Raw genomic sequence first — 9,834 nt, 5'->3', positions numbered from 1 at the left:
GAAAGTGCTCTATTGATTGAGATGATTTCCCTATTGTAGCATCGTGCGTCGTCATTATTGAATCTGTTATAGTGTCATTGAAGATTGTATTGATATCGTGAGTGTCATTGAATATAATTGGATTGACTGATTTGCAAGAGTACGTTCTGACACGAGTCTCTTATTGAATTGATTTGATGCTATGGATTGCTATCGATTGATTGAACTGATAGTATTGGCTGATAGACACTGCTACGTTGATTGGATATTGACTAGAAGCACTTACTGATTTGATTGCTGTGGAATATTGATTTATCGATGTTTTTACCGCTGATTTGATTTCCGCTGTATAGACTTGATTTCATTGACGATGGATTTCCGCATTGCATAGACTCATTGACCAATGATTGACTTGATTTTATTGACCTGCATATTGATAGCATCGCCGTGCTTTGATTTCAGTTGTAGGCTTTGGTGACATGCTGGGCTTTGTAAGCTCATTATATGTGGTTTAAATTTTCACGTCCGAGCAAGGCAACTGGAATGGAGTTCAATCAGAATGTCAGACGAATCCTTTCACTATTTGATTCTGGGGCATCACATTAACACAATGGAAAAATATTATAGAGTACATTATATGATGAGAATACAAAGAATTATTGTTGATGTGTTTGTTTGGTCTGAAGGACTATAGTTGGTGGCTGACGTAAGCCGGAGGGACTGTAGTAGATGGGCGACGAAGGTTGAAAGGATTGTAGTCGGTGGGTGACATAAGTCACAAGGACCATAGTCGGGCGACAGAATTTGGAAGGACTATAGTTGGTGGGCGACGGAGGTCAGAAGGATGACATCAGGTATAAGTCCAGCAATTGATAGAAATCCCACATTGGATAGATGTCCGGCGAAAATCCGACAACGGTCAAAAGTCCAGCGTCGGGTAGAAATCTGGTGACGAGTTGAGGTCCAACGTCGGGTAGAACTGTAGAAGTCCGAAGTCAGTCGACGGCCAGGGAGAACTCCGATGTTAGATGGTATTCGAGCAAAACTCAGCGTCACTTGAAAGTCGAGCTGAACTCCGATGGCACTTGAAAATCGGGCGGAACTCTTGCGTTACTTGAAAGTCCGGCGAAACTCCGACGGTGGTCGAGGAGGAGCTTCTTTCCCTCTTCTCTTCTCCTCTCTTCTTGCTTGGGTCCTCTCTTAATAGAAATGAGGGGCTATTTATAGTTTTTTGAGGATGACATGACCCGTAAATAGGAGGAGGATCAAGGGCAAATGTGGAGTGGTTCGAATGGATGGCCGATATTAAATCCCTTGACCATGGACCTTTTGTCAGACATTTGAAGGTCTTAATGTTATCGGAATTCGGCAATCTTGGGCTCGTTGGATTCTTCTCATCGAGCCGCTCGATTTGATTATAAGTATGTCATTTTTAAAACCATTTACTAATCCAAATTGTGGTTTGAACCTTCCAACAAAGCTTATAGTCTTTGATTCATACTCATTTGGGCTCGGATTGAGTTGAATTTAGTGTCGTTGGGTTTGTATTTCTGATATGCTCAGTTTGACTATAAGTTTGCTAAAATCGGAGTTCAGGTGATCCTAGATTTAATTTTTGAAGCTTTCAACCTGAATTTGCCTTGAGATTCGTGCCTGATCAAGATAATTTTTTTATGATAATATATATCAATCCTCATACATAAGATGTAATTTACACTCATATTATTAATTTTTTCCATTTCTCTCTTAATTTAGTTATTTTTCAAAAAAAAAAAATCTAATTATTATAAAAATTAAAAAAAAATCAATCTGATATAGATTATCTAATTAAATTTTATTATTTATATATTATAAATATATATTACAAGAAATATAGTAATAAACCATTACAATAATCAAATAATCCCAATAATTAGATCTATAGAGTGGGGGAGTTGGGGTAGGGATTGAAAACTCATGCATGAAGAAATTAAATGGTACTTAAATTTAATGAACGGCTTGAAATTATCTGCCTATTAATTTTAAGTGCAGAGAGAGAGAGAGAATCCTCTCTACATATAGCAAATTAATTTGACGTCTAACTGTTAGGTGTAATCGGCTAAAATACATATTTATGGTGTTGTTGTGTATTGGTTCACTTTTAGGCTATGTTTACTGTTTTTTAATATATTTTTTTAGCATAAATATTAAAAATTTTGTACTAAAAAATTGTTTTAAGAAGTAATAAAAAAGTCATCCCAAATGAAGCCTTAGATTAGGTTAATTCACAATACATCTAATCAAATATAAATGCATATATATTATAGGTTGTTGCAAAGGCTGCAGGGTGACCCCTTGTGAGCTCCATGGTGAATAAATAAAACTCCATTTTCTCCATGTTAGGGGTGCAAATGAGTCGAGTCGAGCTCGAGTCAGGCACTGTTCGAGTCGAGCTCGAGCTTGAACTCGAGTCGAGCTCAAAATCCGAGCTCGAGGTCGACTCGTCTCATATGTTGAGCGACTCATTGAGCTCAGTTGAGCTCCTCAGCGAACTCCGTCCCGCGTAGGCTTGCCGAGCTCAGTCGAACTCCCCAGTGAACTCCTTCGTCGTCACGAGCCCTCCATCGCGTCCGGAGCTCATCAAGATCGTGTATGTCTTTGAGATTTAGCATCCCGAGCTCGCCATCGTGTCCGTCGTCGATTCCCGAGCTCATCGTCGAGGTTGTTGTCGAGTCTCGCGCTCATCGTCGGGGTTGTCGTAGAGTCCCAAGCTCGTCGTCGCGGCGCCGTTAAGATCTAGCATCTGGAGCTCATCAAGATCACGTTCGTCGTTGAGATCTAGCATCCCGAGCTCTCCATCGCGTTCACCGTCGAGTCCCGAGCTCATTGTCGCGGTCGCTGTCGAGTCGCAAGCTTGTCGTCGCGTCCGCCGTCCAGATCCAGCGTCCACCATTTGTCCGTTGAGTCCCGAGCTCATCGTCGTTGTCTTGTCCGCCCGACCTTGATTCATCATCCCGCTCGTAGCTACCTTTTTTTTTTCCCGCCCAGTCACACACTCGAGCTACTCGTCAAGCCGACGAGTTGAGTCGGAAATCTGTTCGAGCTCGACCTCGATAAGCCATCGAGCTCGAAATGATGTTCGAGCTTGACATGCGAGCTCGATAAGCTCGACTCGTCGAGTATGTTACCGAGTCGAGTCCGAGCCGGCTCGGAAGTCAGCTTGACTCGTTTGTACCCCTACTCCATGTTATCTCCCTCTCTTCCTTCTCTCATCCAAGAAGCTCAACAAGTACATTCAGCTTCCTCACTAAGAATTCATAACAGGTGCACGATTCTAAATAAATCAAAATTAGCTCAACTACTGAATACTAATTTTATTATTCTATCAAACTGAAAATTAAAAAAAAAAAATTCTTGTTAAAAATATTATGGTGAGTCTAAAAAATTTTTAAATTTATTTTTAAATGAGTATAAAATAACTTGTATATTTTGATCAAAATTTTAATGAGAATATATTGACAGAAAATTTTCTGTCAAAGTAAATAATTAATTAAATTATATAGAATTAGTATTCAGCAGTAAAAAATCAAAAAATATAAACTTAGTTTAGAATAAGGATAATTTTTTTTTTTTTTGTTGAAAAATCAAACATGCTTATCGTAAGTGAAAGGTAAAGTTTAAATAAAGAGTAAATTCTAGGCTTTGTTTGGGATAGCTTTTGATAACTATTTTTTATTACTTAAAATAATATTGAATAAATAATATGATCGTTTATTAGTGCCATTAGACTAAGGCTTCGTTTGGGACGGCTTTTTTATTGCTTTTTAAAACGGAGTTGTAGTACAAATTTTTTAATTTTTGTACTAAAACTTCGTTTTCAAAAGCAACAAAAAAGCCGTCCCAAACGAAGCCTAAGGGTTCGGTTGTGACTTTTTCAGCTTCTTATAAAAGTAATCGTGAAGCTACTATGAAGAAATTAGTTTTTTTTCTTTTTAAGATACTGTAGAAACCAACTTTGTTGCACAAAGATTTATTAAAAACATTCGCCAAATAAAAATTATGATTTTATTCTGAAAATAAAATAATAAAAAAGCCATCCCAAATAAATCCTAAAATATAACAGTAATTTCGGTTCAGATTAATTATTTTCATTCACTAATTTGAAAGAAAAAATAAAACAAAACAAAACAAAACTTATAAGAAAAACATGGCAGTAGCAGCACCACTAAGCACAGGCTTCCAATTAACATTTGGGTTGGACCAGCCCACTACGGCTATAAATCTGGCTACTGTGATCGGCCCACAATTGGCCCATCGGTCAAGGTCAGCGTTTGTTTTTTTACTTCTTATAAGAATGAAATAGGAGAGATAGAGAACGACCGGTGGCTGATCTTTGAGCTCTTTAACTATCCACCAAAAACTTTTGAATACGAAGTTTGACTTTAAGAAAGAGAGAAAATAATTATAATTCAAATAATTATTATAATAAATTGATAAAGTGAATGAAAAAATGTAAGAAAAATAATAAAAATTCTCTCAATATAAAAAAAGTGAGACATTATTTTTAATTATTTTTTAATTGATCCGCCTCACAAGCTAGCGAAACGAGTCGGAGCTAGCTCAACTGCTCAAGCATATGTCCTTATCTTGAATTTGATTCATGAGCCATTTATTGAGCTGAGCCCGAACAGACTCATGAGTTACCTCTTCTCAAATCGAGCAATTGTCCGGCCCTCCAACTGACGGAAAAAAAATTTATTTTCACCCATAGGCCCATGGATGCTAAATTTTAATTATAAAAAAAAATCAAATAGCTTAGTTCCTGTTCTAGATTTATTATTTAGTATCATAATCTGGTGAAAAAAATATTATTATTAATTTTTAATTACAAATTTGTGTCATATTTTTATGACTTGTTACTCTTTATCTAAAAAAATTATAATAATGATAAGTAATTTTATTGACTTGTACTTTGTCCTTTACAAATGAACGTATGATATCATTAAAATGTATGAGAGAATCACATATCTATAAATTTAATAATTAGCCCATTTGAATTGCACAAATAATGAATGGAAATGCCAAATTCATAATTAAAAATATTGTTTGGACATTGTGAGAAAGAGTGAATCTTTTAATATTTTTAATATCAATAAACCATTCAATTATTTATGCGTTATTAAATTCAAAAGCTTAGGTATCCAATCTATTTCACCCTAAAAAGAGAGCTCTTTGCATCAGCAATTTTAAATTTAGGGGCGGAACTGGCCTTTGTTTTGAGGGTGAGCAAAATATAATTGTGAAATCCATGGAAAAGAAATATTTTTTAGCAATTGCATTATTGAAGGTGAACAAAATAATTAAAATACTTATTCTTCTTTACGGACAATTGTCCAAATTGTCCACCTTAAGCTTATCCTGATTCCACCCCTGATCGACATCACTTTTTTGTCAAACGAATATTTCTCAAAATTATTAGATATCTTACTGACCAAGTGAATATTGTTTAATCAAAATAAAATACAACTACTAATCTTATAAATCATATAAACAGCTTGATTCCACTCTAATATTTGGCTATGATATTAGGCTTTGTTTGGGACGACTTTCTTTCTGTTTCTTAAAGCAATTTTCTATTACTATTTTTTTTTATATTAAAAAACTGTTTGAAGAATCAATAAGAAAGTTATCCCAAATGAAGCCCTAATCATTAAAAAAACTCAAAGAATCACTATAAATAGTACAAACTACTTGATATTTCCTTAACATTTAGCTTACATTTCAATTATAAAAAAAACTTAAATCAAAAGTAAAATATCTAAATCTCTAAAAAATAGTAAAATAATTAATATTCCTACATCACTAAATATTTTAAAATTAAACTCAAAATCTCACATAACCTATTTGGATCCATGCTATAATGTTTTTTATTGTTACCCATATATTTTGGCTAGTTGTACCTCTTCTCCTACGGTTGCCTGCCTTTGGCTCCCCCTTGGATTCCAATTCCTGAAGGCAGGCAGTCATCTTCCATCGCATTCATAGTTCTTATCCTTTTCTCATCACCATAGGGTTCAGCATGTGCTACTGATGGGAATCAGGATGGCATTATTTTATGATATCTTTAATTTGTATGTTTTTATCATATGACCAATATTTAAAAATTTATGTTTTATTTAGGACAGTTTTTGTACTGCTTTTTTTCTAATACAAAAATTTCAAATTCAAGAAATTTTTGTACTAAAAAGCTATTTTAGAAGGCAAGAAAAAAGTCGTCCCAAACGAAGGCTCAGTTTCATTAAAATATTACAAATACATTGCCAAGTTTTGATCAACTGGCATAGGACATGAGATTTTTTATATGAAAAATCAGAAGGCCGAGTTTAATTTAAATGATTTCAATAGTTTGTGTCGAGAATTATAAATGATGCTCTTTCTTATGACAAGAGGTGAGCGAGATGCAAAAAAACATGAATCATAAAGAAATCTTGTGAGGTTGCAATAAGAAAGTATTGTTGAATCAGAGTTTTTTACTTAGTGATGATTGACAATAAGCTTAATCGAAGACTGAGTGTTTGAAAAAATGTATCAATAAAGTGTTGACGGAGGAATTGATAGAGGCATTGACTAGGTCGTCGAAATAGGCATCAATGAAGGAATTGATGAAGGTTGTTGACGGAGATATTGATGAAGAGCATTAATAGAGATATCAACAATTACTGTTGATTGAGGATTTTTTGGAGCATTTCAATGGGCGGTATCAATAGAACATGTCGATAAAGCTTATTGGTGGGAGCATTTATGTAGTTTATCCATAGAAGCTTCGACATGGGGTATCACCAATAGTGTCAATCGAGGGTATTAGCATCTATTGAAATTGATTTAGAGCATCAAAGATGATATTAGAGGAGAGCATCAATGCAGAACATTAACAGAGTAGTTGAAGCAGACGTCCATAATTGGTGCCAACATAGGGATCATTAGCAGAGGTGTTGATGTAGAAACTAATGGATTAATCTTTAAAGATGATCTTGATGGTGGAGGATTGTCCATGGATACATGAGTGATAGATTGGTTCTTTGAAAAGGATATCATCAATCAAACAATCATTAACATATATCTCACCGATGTGATGATTATTGAGGGATACATAAAGAATTATGTTGGTAGATAGCATAATTGACATTAATATTGTGCATGAAGCTTTCATTGTCGTAGATGTAAAATATCAGTCATTAGTAAGAGCTAAAACGACTCGTTTTGAAATCCGAACCCGACTCGTTTTGAAATCGGGTCGGGTCCAACCCGGATTTTTCGGGTCGGGTCCGGGTCGGATTTTCGTGTCGTGTCAAATATTAACACCCCTAGATATTAGTAGTTAATAGATGTAAAATATCAGTCATTAGTAAGAGCTAAAACGAAAAGAATATGAAAATGATATAAAAATTGATTTGGATTAGTTTTCCTGTGATTTCTTGATGAATGATAATTTTTTTTCCTTTGCATGAAAGAAGGACCCAAAGCTTAGTTCTAAAGGGTCAAATTGATCTTGGGGATGACAATGAGGGATGAAGTGAGCAAATGACCAATAGAGCAAGTGAAAAACAAAACACTCACTAAGGCTTCATTTGGGACGGCTTTTATTAGTAGCTTTTTAGTTTAAAAAAATTATTTTTTGTACTAAAAAGCTGATTTAAGAAGCAGTAAGAAAATCGTTCCAGACGAAACCTAAGTAGATTAACATTAGCTGAAAAATAGCTCCAACTCGAGCTCATTATTACCTTTATTTCAAGCCATTTCTTGTCTAGAATTGATCTTTAATAAATTGCAATTGTGTCATTTTAGAATGGGGACCAAGCTCTAATGGGGAATAAAAAAGAATAGAATTTATGTCTATCTATTTCATGGCGAAGCATCCAAAGCATAACTGTGCACTAACACGATTTTTGCAAAGAGAAAACAAGGGTACTGGAAATTTAGATAGTTTGATGATTGTATTATTCGATTCATTATTCATAGATCTAATTATCTTGTCATAGATGTATCGTTGCGAATGTGTATTAGGCTTTGTTTGGGACGACTTTCTCAATGCTTCTTAAAACAGTTTTTTAATACAAAAATTTTAAAAAGTTGTACTAAAAATATACTTTAAGAAGAAATAAGAAAGCTGTCCCAAATGAAGTCTTGGGCTTCGTGTGGGGCGACTTTTTTAGTGCTTCTTAAAGCATTTTTTTAGTAAAATAATTAAAAAATTTATACTAGAAAGCCGTCCAAACGAAGCCGTAGTCTCCAATGGTTTAAGAAGTGGGTTTTTTTTTTAGGTTGGATGTATACTCCGATAAGTGTTTGGGAATTGTTTGGATCTTGATTTTTTTTTTTTGGGTTTAGGATTTAGGGTTGATATTAGTCATTTTTTTTCCTTCATCAATCAGAGTTCAAAACACACCAAATAATGAATCATAAAAAAGAAAGAAAAAAATATCTGTTTAAATTTCTCGAATATTTTATATTCAAATTACCCTATACTTTTGAACCAAACGCAGCTTTCATTCCAAATATGACGACGCGGTTTGATTTTCGCAGATTGCGTCCAGCAAATCTGAGCTATTAAATAACGGTTGCTAGGGTTTTCCATCACAAAGGCCCTTTATTTTGTTCAGCACTCTCTGTCTGTCCACTGCAGCCCACATCGGAACCCTATCTCTCACCAACTCGCTCCGCCTTCCACTTTTCGGTAGAGGGGAAGATCTCAGCCATGAGGAAGATTGGCGCCGATCCTCCAATGTCCTTTGGAGGAGAAATTATTCTGTGCGGACACCGTAAAATATCTTGGCTCTTTCACCGACTGTACGGTGCAGTTGACGATGAATAGTTGCGCTCTCACCAACTCGCTCCGCCTTCCACTTTTCGGTAGAGGGGAAGATCTCAGCCATGAGGAAGATTGGCGCCGATCCTCCAATGTCCTTTGGAGGAGAAATTATTCTATGCGGACACCGTAAAATATCTTGGCCCTTTAACCGACTGTACGGTGCAGTTGACGATGAATAGTTGCGCCGTCGATAGGATCGGGGAGTCGAATATTTTTCTTGCGGGGAAAGTGGGTTGGAGATGTTATAGGAGGATCAGGGGACTGCAGTTCTGGACGATTCCGCGAGGTGAGGTGCTGATGAACGAGCCGCGGGGACGGAGGATACATGGTCGTCGGATTTCTTGCTTCGGAGTGTAGCGGGGATGGTCGTCAGGTGGTTGGCGAGACTGAACTCGGCACTCGTGTTGATGCGGATTAGGTCGATGTCAAATTTCTGTTGGCCTTTACATTTTCCTCTTCGTATTTTATGTAGAGTAATAATGCCCACTGGCCACTTCCTAGAGTTTGCTGGATCTGTCATTATATGCACATGATAACTGAAGGTAGTGATCTGTCATAGTTTGCGGGATCTTTTCATTTTCTGTTTTTGTTCTTTCTCAGGGAACTTTACGCTGAGGGATGGAGGACGAGGGGAGGCGTTAATGGTGTTTTTGGTCAATTTGGTGCCGGCAACAACTGCTTGCTGGGTATGTCATGAATGTTGTCCACAAGGAGACCGAGAACTTCGAGTGATTGCTTGTCAGATTATTGTTCACCCTGTCTTCCGATGCTTGGGTATTTTGCGCCTTTTATTTGGTGTTTTTTTTTAAAGATTATTTTCTTTGAGATGGCTGATTTTGTGGTTCCTTTCAGTTCAAAACAATTAATTTTAAGGCAATAACAGACGTATAACATAGATATTTACAAATCGTTCCTACAAGAATAGAGTTCTATCTAAATTAAACCTCCATTTGGTGCTATACGATGCAAAAATAAGGGTCAGTACATTTGTTAAGATGGCCAGGATT

General features: G+C 36.0%; 1 long non-coding RNA gene across 5 annotated transcripts in view; it reads left to right on the top strand.

Moving 5' to 3' along the window:
* The first annotated feature begins 8,841 nt into the window (after positions 1–8,841).
* Positions 8,842–9,834, top strand: part of LOC114581299 — a 22,636-nt gene continuing 21,643 nt past the window's right edge. For 3 of the 5 annotated variants that reach the window (XR_003703164.1, XR_003703163.1, XR_003703165.1), the window contains exons 1-2: positions 8,842–9,245; positions 9,428–9,601. This is a non-coding gene — a long non-coding RNA (uncharacterized LOC114581299). Of the gene's footprint in view, positions 9,246–9,427; positions 9,659–9,834 lie in introns of those variants that run through there. The other 2 variants (XR_003703166.1, XR_003703162.1) reach the window with 2 other exon arrangements.

This window comes from Dendrobium catenatum, unplaced genomic scaffold (genome assembly GCF_001605985.2).
Source record: "Dendrobium catenatum unplaced genomic scaffold, ASM160598v2 fragScaff_scaffold_1639, whole genome shotgun sequence".
Classification (NCBI taxonomy): Eukaryota; Viridiplantae; Streptophyta; class Magnoliopsida; order Asparagales; family Orchidaceae; genus Dendrobium; species Dendrobium catenatum.
This window is presented reverse-complemented; position numbering and strand designations above follow the sequence as displayed.